Source organism: Opisthorchis viverrini, assembly GCF_000715545.1.
Source record: "Opisthorchis viverrini unplaced genomic scaffold opera_v5_13, whole genome shotgun sequence".
NCBI classification, from domain to species: Eukaryota; Metazoa; Platyhelminthes; class Trematoda; order Opisthorchiida; family Opisthorchiidae; genus Opisthorchis; species Opisthorchis viverrini.
Genome location: NW_008751669.1, coordinates 2,241,153 through 2,251,376, shown reverse-complemented (window position 1 = coordinate 2,251,376; position 10,224 = coordinate 2,241,153).

The window sequence follows — 10,224 nt, the reverse complement described above, 5'->3', positions numbered from 1 at the left end:
CTACTGTAGTACTCTCTCCGTGATAAAATGCAACGACCTAGAACACAAAATGGCAAGCAACTCCATTTTCGACGCCTGATAGGACGTTGGCGGAAAGAGTTTATTAGTAAGAGGAGTACAGCGTAGCGTTACATTGTCTGTGCAAATTATGTACATTTCCTAATTTATCCTGAACAGTCTATTGTGTTTAGTGTTCAAGACCAATTATGATCTCAGCTTTAACTGGTCTCAATAAAATTTTGATTGTCGTGGAAAGCTAAAACCCACGCAATCAGTGAAAAACATAAGGAAGAATTTTTCTACTGCAACCTGAATCGTTCCTGTTGTATATATATATATATATATATATATATATATCGGGACAACAAAAACGATTCAGTTACCGGGGTGAAATCGGATTAATATTTTATTACGTAGTCTTTTTCACCAGTGGGCTTGTAATATTCTGTTTTTTTTACCGGCGCTAGTCAGGTTATTTGTTTTTCGATGGCTGCTACTTCTGCCAGTTTCAACAGTCGGAAGCTAAAGAATCGGAAAATAGCTCGAAGCTATGTTGCGCCGATTCGATGTACGCTGATAAAAAATATGACTGGCGACAGACAAAACGGACGGGTTACTACCATTCGATCTTGTCAGTTCCCATAAATTTTTGTACACTGAACATAGGGAAAAGGCACTCAAATGTTGGTGCTTTAGTGACAGTGAACATAACGAAATGACTGAGTGTGTCGGCATCAAGGTGGATGTGTGCAGACAAATAAATCTTGTTGCACTGAAAGGGCATCTGTTGCATCTTTTAGGTGCCTCTCTCTTAGCCAAATAATATTGTTGCTCTTGAAGGATAAACACAAGTAAAGCTGTGTCCTATGCACTGACTGCACGTGATCTACCCTGGAGCGGTAAACCTAGTGTTTCAGCATGAAAACTAGTGAGCAACCGTTTGGGCGGAAAATATGAAGCAAGTAGCTTACTAAAGCATTATGTGTACCAGCGGAACAGATTTGCCTTGATCTGTAACACCTCGTCCTTACCAGGTCCCATTTATTGCTGATTGTTTGTTCTCTTCGCGCGCATTTTCTTTGGTTTAAATATGCCTACTGTAGTACTCTCTCCGTGATAAAATGCAACGACCTAGAACACAAAATGGCAAGCAACTCCATTTTCGACGCCTGATAGGACGTTGGCGGAAAGAGTTTATTAGTAAGAGGAGTACAGCATAGCGTTACATTGTCTGTGCAAATTATGTACATTTCCTAATTTATCCTGAACAGTCTATTGTGTTTAGTGTTCAAGACCAATTATGATCTCAGCTTTAACTGGTCTCAATAAAATTTTGATTGTCGTGGAAAGCTAAAACCCACGCAATCAGTGAAAAACACAAGGAAGAATTTTTCTACTGCAACCTGAATCGTTCCTGTTGTATATATATTATATATATAATGCTGCCCTGCGCACTCGGTACTATACACTAAAATACATGCAGATTGTTTTGCAACCTCGCGAAGTTTTGTATTCTATTCAGAGCATACTATGATTGAAGGTATGGGAGAAAGTTCTAAGAAGTCATCCAGCCTGTTTGATAAAACGTCTGGGCAGTTTTGTTTTGTGCATAAGGTAATAAACAATAAGGGATCTAGAGTGGGTGGGTAAAATATTAGAAAATATGAACTGAAATATGAAATATGAACTCTGAAATATGAACTCTCACCTAGACAGCTTGATTAATTCACTTATTCACAAAGTCCGCGTATTCTTAACATGGCGTCATAATTTTTAATTTGAATGTGATCCAACAAAAAGCTCAAAAGTATAGTAAACTCAGTAAGACAAAAGGTTCATTTTTAGTTTTATAAAACAAAAACATTGAATAAACGCTAAATAGCCGTAATTTTAAATGAGAGTTGATTTGCGACATGAATTCAGCGGGAAAAAGCTTTGGCACACCTTTGGTCGGAATCTGTTTTCGCCAAACTTTCATACCATTTTTCATGAAGCAAGCTAGATTGCTTCGAAAAGTCGAACAAAAAATAATGTTCTTTTGTGACACGGACAAATTTAGGTTCACCTGAACTACAGACTTCTCTGTTTTACGTCACCATATACAACAGTGTGTCACTGATTCTGTTTCACCAAGATTTACTTATTTACACTCCAGCCATGATTTCCGGCAGGGTTAGCTGTTGGTGTGGATTATGTATTACCGAATTTTAACTCTGACCAAGGTTCTCCTCAAACTCAGTCCGGATTGTGACTTTACAGTGCTAAAATAAAATACGTCTTTCTCAGCAAGTGAATGGTTTCATTGAACTTTGGTACTGAGATCCGTTAGCTGTGACCAAGGCACAAGGCTGCATATTACATTTTTGTTCGTGGCATAATAAAGCAGCTTCTTCTGCGTCAAATGAAAGGGATTGGTTAGGATGGGTTTTCTGTCTCAACGAAATTCTAGTATAATTAGATTAAGATAGTTATGGTGTAAAGTGTGATTGATGTCAGTCTGGTAGCAGATTTCGGCAGAGTCTGAATAGAATTTTAGTGAGCCTGGCTACGTAAACTGAAAACGGATCACCATCTTTCAGCAAAAAGGATTCTCAATTAAGTAGATAAGCACCTTTAAGATAAAAAGTCTGATTTTCTTTCAGTGTGTTCAGGTTAGCGTGTACCAAAGGGATAGAACTAATTATTCATTTGTCCAGAATGACAAAAGTGGAGTAGCGCACACGTAAATTGCACAGTTCACGCTGATCCCAAACGATGCTAAACTAACACAAATATTCTGCATTTTGGCTGCACGAATGTGCTTGATCCTGAGTGGTTCCGGATTAAACTCTTTGTCAGCAGATCATGTAGATTGTCCCTACGTGTCTATGCGAGTAGATTCCTCGCTATTTGGGCATCAGAGGCACATTCTATTTAGTTAGGGTTGAAAAGGTAGGCTTTTTCAAATTTCCCAGCCAGCCGACCGCTTAAATGTGGCACCGTGAAGAACCAAACCCGAATTCTGTACGGAGGATCGCAGTTCCCTCAAGAAAAGACGGTAAAACTTTCCTCTTAGAATGTTAGAGGTCAAAAGAGACCAACGGACTAAGAAGAATACATCTATATTTCTAATATATTTTTAAAATGTTGCTGGCCATAACTATTATCTGACTTCGAACTCATTAAGATATCATAGGTAACTTTTAGTGACTTTTTGTTTGGTTTGCTTTTTAGTAGAATAAAATTCGATGTGGTAATATTTGTCGATATGATATCAGTTGTCCGGGCTTTAGTTATTTATGCTGACTCAGAGCTAAACGATAACTCGAAGGTATTTTATTATAAAATTTTAAATGACCACGTTAGTCAAAAGAAAACTCAATTAATCTCCCTAGGTCACAGCTCAACTGCAACTAGTTTTCTTTCGAGTTTGAGTTAGCTATGCAAATAAGCTGATGAATTTGGGTTCTACGCAAAGTTTCCTCTACTCAATTTCGACAAAATTTATTTTCAGGATTTCTAATTACTGCACTACCCAGCTCCATTCGACACAACTTTGTTTCTCATACACGTAGCGTTCCTTGTTTATCTATGGCAAAACCTGTATCTGCAGAAAGTAACGTTTGCTTAGAAAAACTGATAACTCTGTCCACAAACTGGTTTTGGTTAAGTACAGTAGAACAACAGCGAAGGGCCAATTTTCTTGCTCTGACCAACATCAGTAATTTATCACATATGAGAGTTGTTTATAAACATTCAAGTAAATCCATAGCTTCTGAACTGGGATAGCAAGATAACATAACATTCGATAAATTGCGAGTATTTTCACTGGAGCGTTCTGAAAAAAGGGTATCTGTTGTGGGAGTTCGGCTTATTTCAGGTGTGTAAGATTTCGGGTGGTTGTCAGAAATGCTATGCTTGAATGACCGTTTGCTGCTGATGGCATGCACTCACAGTAGGAAAGAATTCGTAAAAAAAGCTGGGCAATATGAAAGCCTTTCTTCTGGAATTATTCGTTGTCCTCACGTCAAGGCCAAAGGATTTAGCTGTCTCCATAGCCATCGCAGTTAGGACCGATTGCGGTGTAATTATATGTACTTTAAAGGATTTTACCTAAGTGACGATGTTTTTCCTACCCGCAATAATGATAAGGCTATCAACATAGTGCCTTGGCCGCCTTACCCTTGTGCAAAATCTTCCATCCGAGTCACTTTCTGGTAAGGTTTTACCCCCTTAGTTCCATTGACCACAATACACCTGACAGTGACTTGCCTCTTAGGGTAAATCTGACAATCGTGCAACCGAAGACACTTTTATGGGATACCTTACCTTGCCCCAGTGGGTTTTCCCATTACTACATAGCAAGCTGTCACCAACCTGAAGTTATTTCTATTCTGTTCCGAAGTAACATACCTAGAAAAAGTTAAAAAGACAGCTCGATTCGGAATACAAAGTACACATTGCATCTGTATTGCAGGTTTGTTTGTTTTCGCAGCTTGGACCAATCAAATTGGACTGCCAAAATTGGCCCACATTTACCGGCCTATTTGGTGAGCGTTCAAATGATGTATTATCGTACTCTATCATTACAACTCGCCCCCATATTAATATGGAATTTCGCGTGAACTAAAAAAACATCCACCGAGTCCTCAAAGCTGGTACTGAGGAATACCTTGAAAGTTGAAGCTTGATGAGAAATTTTCGCAATGTACTGCTGCCTCAAATATAGGCTTTTGAGTCACAAGCTTTGTTCGAATCAGCACAAGAGTGTAAGCCTATGAAAACATCCATTGTGCATAACGACAGCGTCTGGAAACGGAAAACCTGTTCCCATAACAATCTTGTATTGCTGACCGTCTCGTTGACAAAAATCTAGTCTTAAATAATTAGTTTAAACACGCCTTGGGCGAAGCAATCAAACAAATTCGCTGTTGAAAAAGCTAAATGAACGTTAGCCTGACATTTTTTGTAGAGTAGAAAGATAGTGTAAATAACGGTGACGTTGTGTTATTGTGCGCCAAGTGTGGTCACATTCTTCCATTTTGCTTGGATTTGTAATGGCGACCTATATATCAACACATACATTACTCGAGTGCATCAGATGGCCTCTAGCTCGAACTCGAAACGATGACAGATCAGCGTTATTCCGTGCTGATTGGCCCACCAATGGTGTTCAATGGTTTTTGCTCACCATACACACAAACGTGTCTGTTGATGAATCCCGACATATGTCCTGTGACTCTAGACTCCTTTTCATCCTCCACTCCAATTTTAGATGTACTGACAATACCCTAACCTGCTTAAAACTATTATCAACAGAACCAATGATAATTTAACTTGACACTGGGTATTACATGATGCCGACCAGCCCTAGTTGTTCTGTAGACCAGCAGGAGTTACCAAAAACCTGCTTCTCTCATGTTCGCTTTTTTGGACTTAGTCCTCCAGTTTCAATTACCCCCTCTGTAGACATAATGTCAGACTCAAATTATGCTCGTCAGAATGTTTGTCTGTACATTGGCGATATAGAAACGGTTTGCATGAACAGTAACTTTTCAATGAACAGCGTATCAAATATAAAGCCTGAGGAATCGGCAACTTGTTTTCTAAATTAGTGGTATTCGTACTGTTGCACGGATGCCTCAGTTTGAGAACAGGAAACAAGATTTCGGCCTGAAACGGTGTGAGTTCATGCCTCTTCGAATGCTCTACTTATAGGACGTGATAAGCAAAACGTGCAGTCACTCACCACGGCCATGAAAAGCAAGATGCCGTTCTACGACCAGCATATGCAAATTTGTGGATTTCGTTCCTAACTTAGCACAGTAAAACGAATGAGCACCCAACGAAAATAACTGTGAAATATCTAGTGTTATACTGAATAAAGTGTTGGTAAGGCAGTTGAAGGGCACGAGTGTAGTTTGATAGCTTGGTACGCATCATTTGACCAACTCGGGCGAGCAGTTCAGTATGGTCTATCAATTGCCACCAAATTGTTCTCTGATTGTTGGACCACAAGAAGAGGTGACCATCATTCGGTCATATGTATCAACCCTGTTTTGTCAGTGTTTATTAAGTGTGTGTGGTTGAATGTATGCCTAACCTCGACTGTATGAGATTGTCTTCCCCAAGGACCTCCCAGTTCATGCCTTTTCCACGTCTAAGGTTGGAACTAACATGCCGCAGGTTTAAAAACATGAAATAGTTGCTACTGACTGTTGTGATAACGGAAATACATTTGATGATTATGTCTCCATGGAAAATGAATACACCTATGAAGTTAAAGTTTACGCCAATTAAGGGGATGACGAGGATAGTAATGAAAACGAATGAATAGTAGGCCAAAACGAGGAATCAAAACACGGACATTCACCTCTGAAAATATGTATCAAATTCTTCCGTCAGGATATGGCTTTGGAAGTATTCAGATACCTCCATACCAGCCTCTAAAGCATGCTAGGGCTTTAAAGCGATATTACTTGACCGTAGAGCTAACCCATGAGTTTTACTTATTGCTGGGCAACTGTTTAAAGAAATACGCGCAAGATTCACAATCCGTTTGCTGTTTCTAACTCCGAGTCTGTAGGAGGATATATTTCACGGAAGCTACATGAGGGTGATTTATTCTTTTCATTGAGTCAAGATCACGTAGCTGGTGTGACTTGATCTACACGTACTTGATTTGTGAGTGAAAAATTCCAGATTTTCCACATCACAGAGTGTACACACACTTGGGCAGGAACAAAGCTAGTCGTTTTTATTCGGATGTATGGTAAATGTCTCGTTTGTTTGGACGTTGTCCGCATAAAAGGTCACTTCGGCATTTTGAAAGTGAATACAAAAGACAAACTGCTAACAGAGGTAACAGAAATGTCTATGTAACTACGGCCAGGTTGCATTGTACACCTTGCTAGGTTTCGAACGGACATGCTCAGTTCACTAAGGTTTTAACATTAACACTAGCGTCAGCAGATGTTTTGCAATCGAGTTTCGCCGGCGAAGAGTTTATTCTAGGTTATTAAAATTAAACTTCAATCAATATTCTCTCCCTCAATCTTCCTGGGGTTTTCAAAGCTTAACGAAGACGTCGATTATAAGTTACTTTGCCAACTGCGCGGCTTTCCGAAAACTTCTGATGAGTTTTCTTACAGGGTATTGATGGAAGTCGAGGTTTATAGTAATGCTTCCACTGTACTTAGGTCTTTGCATATAGATTTGGAACTATAAAGTTGATTTTCACAGACAGGCATAATTATATCCAACTCAACTGGGTATATACTTTTTCAGTGAATCGTTGCTTTTTGAATAAATATACAACCATTAAAACATATATTCAGAGACTCTGTACAAGTTTACTACACTAAATCAAGAACAACCAAACAGACTGTGCAATAACGTTTTATATCTATACGCGTCGCAGTCAGATGCCTACCGAAAAGGTCGCCAATTTGAAAAATTTGTAGGTTGTTGAAACCTCGCCAAAATGAACCTGGAAATAGAATACTTCAAATCTTATCAAGTGCCTTCACATCGATATCTTGCACGTGGACTTACCTTTTTGTAAGTGTCACAACCAGGCATCTTCGATTTTTTGGAGTTAAGAGTTCTCTCACCCTGATTACAACCATCAGTTTTCAAGAGTTACTCGTACTGCGGCCAAGAGCTTTGAGTAAAACTGACGTGATATCTTAGATCACGTCGGAAAAGACGTATTAATTAGAGACTTGCCTTTATTTGCGAATTCAATTCGTGCTCAAATAAATGCAGTCTGAATCCCCTGTGAGGAAGAACAGACCTACTAATTTTGGGTTTTGAATAGCCCGTGGCCAAAGTTTTACACCAAAATTGTGCGCCTTTTATTAACTTGCAAAAATAATTTGGGAAAACGCCAGAGTTGCACCTTATCGGTGAGGGTCTTATTGATTTAGTAACGGAATTTTTTTCTACCATACTCTCAAGCATCAAGTGGTAGCTTGGGCTTCTGCGGCATCGCGGGGCATAGAGAAGAGGCCCGTTTGTGTCCTTGAAGAAAGATGCATACTGCAGATGCAGGTTGTTATGTTGGTTGTTATGGACCAAATCCAAATTGCACAACTATTTGGTGATAGCGTTCTGATGCACATGATTGTGTGGGGGCTGGGTGTGCAGTACCAACGGTTTTCCGGTGTCCTAAAAACCGCACTCCATTTGAGGAAGGTGTATAAATGAATACAGTGTGACTAGGGCCATACCCGGCCATTCATATGCAGCACATTTACTGTATCACACAGCTTGCGTTTGAAGTATATTTTATGTGATTCGCCGTAATCCTCAATGAATTAAACAAAGTGGAACTGATTGATAAGTCATTTTCTGGGAGGGTTTGTTTAACTATAGTCGGATTTTCAGCTGGGTAGAGGTTGACCTTTAGCAAAAGTAGTTTGTCAGGCCAAGTGAGCATGTTGCCAGTTTGGCAAGGTTTTAGAGCAAACAGAGAACCAATCGGAAATGCTCCTTCCGAGTAGCACATCAGACCACAGCTGAATGTTGGATGTTAGTTAAATTGTGTTGCCGGTTAGTGTGATTTCCCAACTCGTACGGATGATGGACTGAGGAAGCTTCAAGCCATTTTTGATTGGATTTGGATACCTGACCTGTAAATGATGATTCATCTTGGACGCCGCTGGTAAATTGTTTTGATCCATGTAAGCGTGTAAGTGCCAAGACAATGCGGTTGGGAGTTAGAGACAAATTGGCTTGGTTTAGGTACTTGAGACCAAAGTTTCTTCAACGGATGACTCTTTTTAGCTGCAAAACGCACGGCATTTCAGCTTGAGAATCGTTTTCCATATGCTTGCCAGTTCTATGCCTTATGATCTTTTGAACATTGATCCTTAGTGATTTGCACTGTCTGAGCTATCAGCCACTTTGGCTTAAACCCAAAACTTCAACATTTTTTGAGTGTATATTGCTCCATATCTAGTGCATGTCGCACAATTAATAACTCCCTCAGGATCACTTAAAATTCACCCACGTTTCATGATAGCGTTTTTGTTTCTATCATGTGTGTGTAAATTTCTCTAGTCGTCTGTACCACATAGACACTAGTGCAGTTGTTGCATTGATTTTTTTTAGACATGGTTCCTGGTTCCATTCCCCAGGGAGCGATCTTTCAACTGCGTCAGAACACATCACAGGGAGCTTTCATTCAGAAACGCAGTGTAGGAAATCTCTGAATGATTTTGATTGTCCCAGATTATTACGGAATAACGACATTACCAATTCATTCTCTTGGATTTTCCTCACGGGTTATAATATCTTCTTAATCGATGCTCAGTCAAAATAGCTGAATATTTGCTACCTCAGAGTTTGTTCTTTTGTTCACCGTCCAACCAATTTTTGTTGTATACGTGGTGCTTTCTCAGCCTCACATTGGTGGAGCAACAGCAAGAAACAGGAATGTAGAATGAAAACGCGAGTAGTTTCTAGGGTCAATTAATTCCTGATAGACTAGTTTTTAGTTCCGCACTGACATTGGGTGCTCTGCAGTCAATGAAAGGCAGTGAATTCGAAGTTGAATGCATCGCCGTACTGAATTTTGCCTTAAACGGGATATCAAGTATCTAAAGCCGATCTAAAATGATTTAAAACCCCCCAAACCGTCAGCCCTAAGATTTAGGCGACTGCGCCAATTGGCAAGACCATCCAAACAATATTTAACACTTAACCGGAGTGCCAAACAAAAGAGCTCTTCTGCTTGGTTCTCTGCCTGCCTTAAAATTGCGGCAATTTGGTGACATACTCACTTGGCCTGAAGGAGCTTTCATATCAAAAACGAAACACTGTCCAGTTATAAAACCACCTGCTTTTTAGCAAACCATTCTGAAACGTTAGCAGACATCTGTCATTATATTTTTGCTCTGGCAAGTAAACTTCCATGACCTTAGTTTTGTATGCAATGGAGCTATATGACAGACAGCTATATGACATCTCTCTGTGAACTTCTGCAGACTAGCTAAACAAAGAATATAAAGGCAGTAGGTCCATTGGTATATTTTTCAAACTATGGGGCTTCTGAGATGAAGTCCTGTTGTTTTGCAGTGGTCGGCATGAATGCATGGGACGACAACACGTAAAAGAGAGGAGGCCGGAATATAACAAGTCCTTGCAAATGCAACCATACAGAATTAGTTCATCCGATTAGCCGCACTCCAATCTGATACACTTTTGGCTCGGATCCTCTTAAGTATAAAATCGGTTAATGGC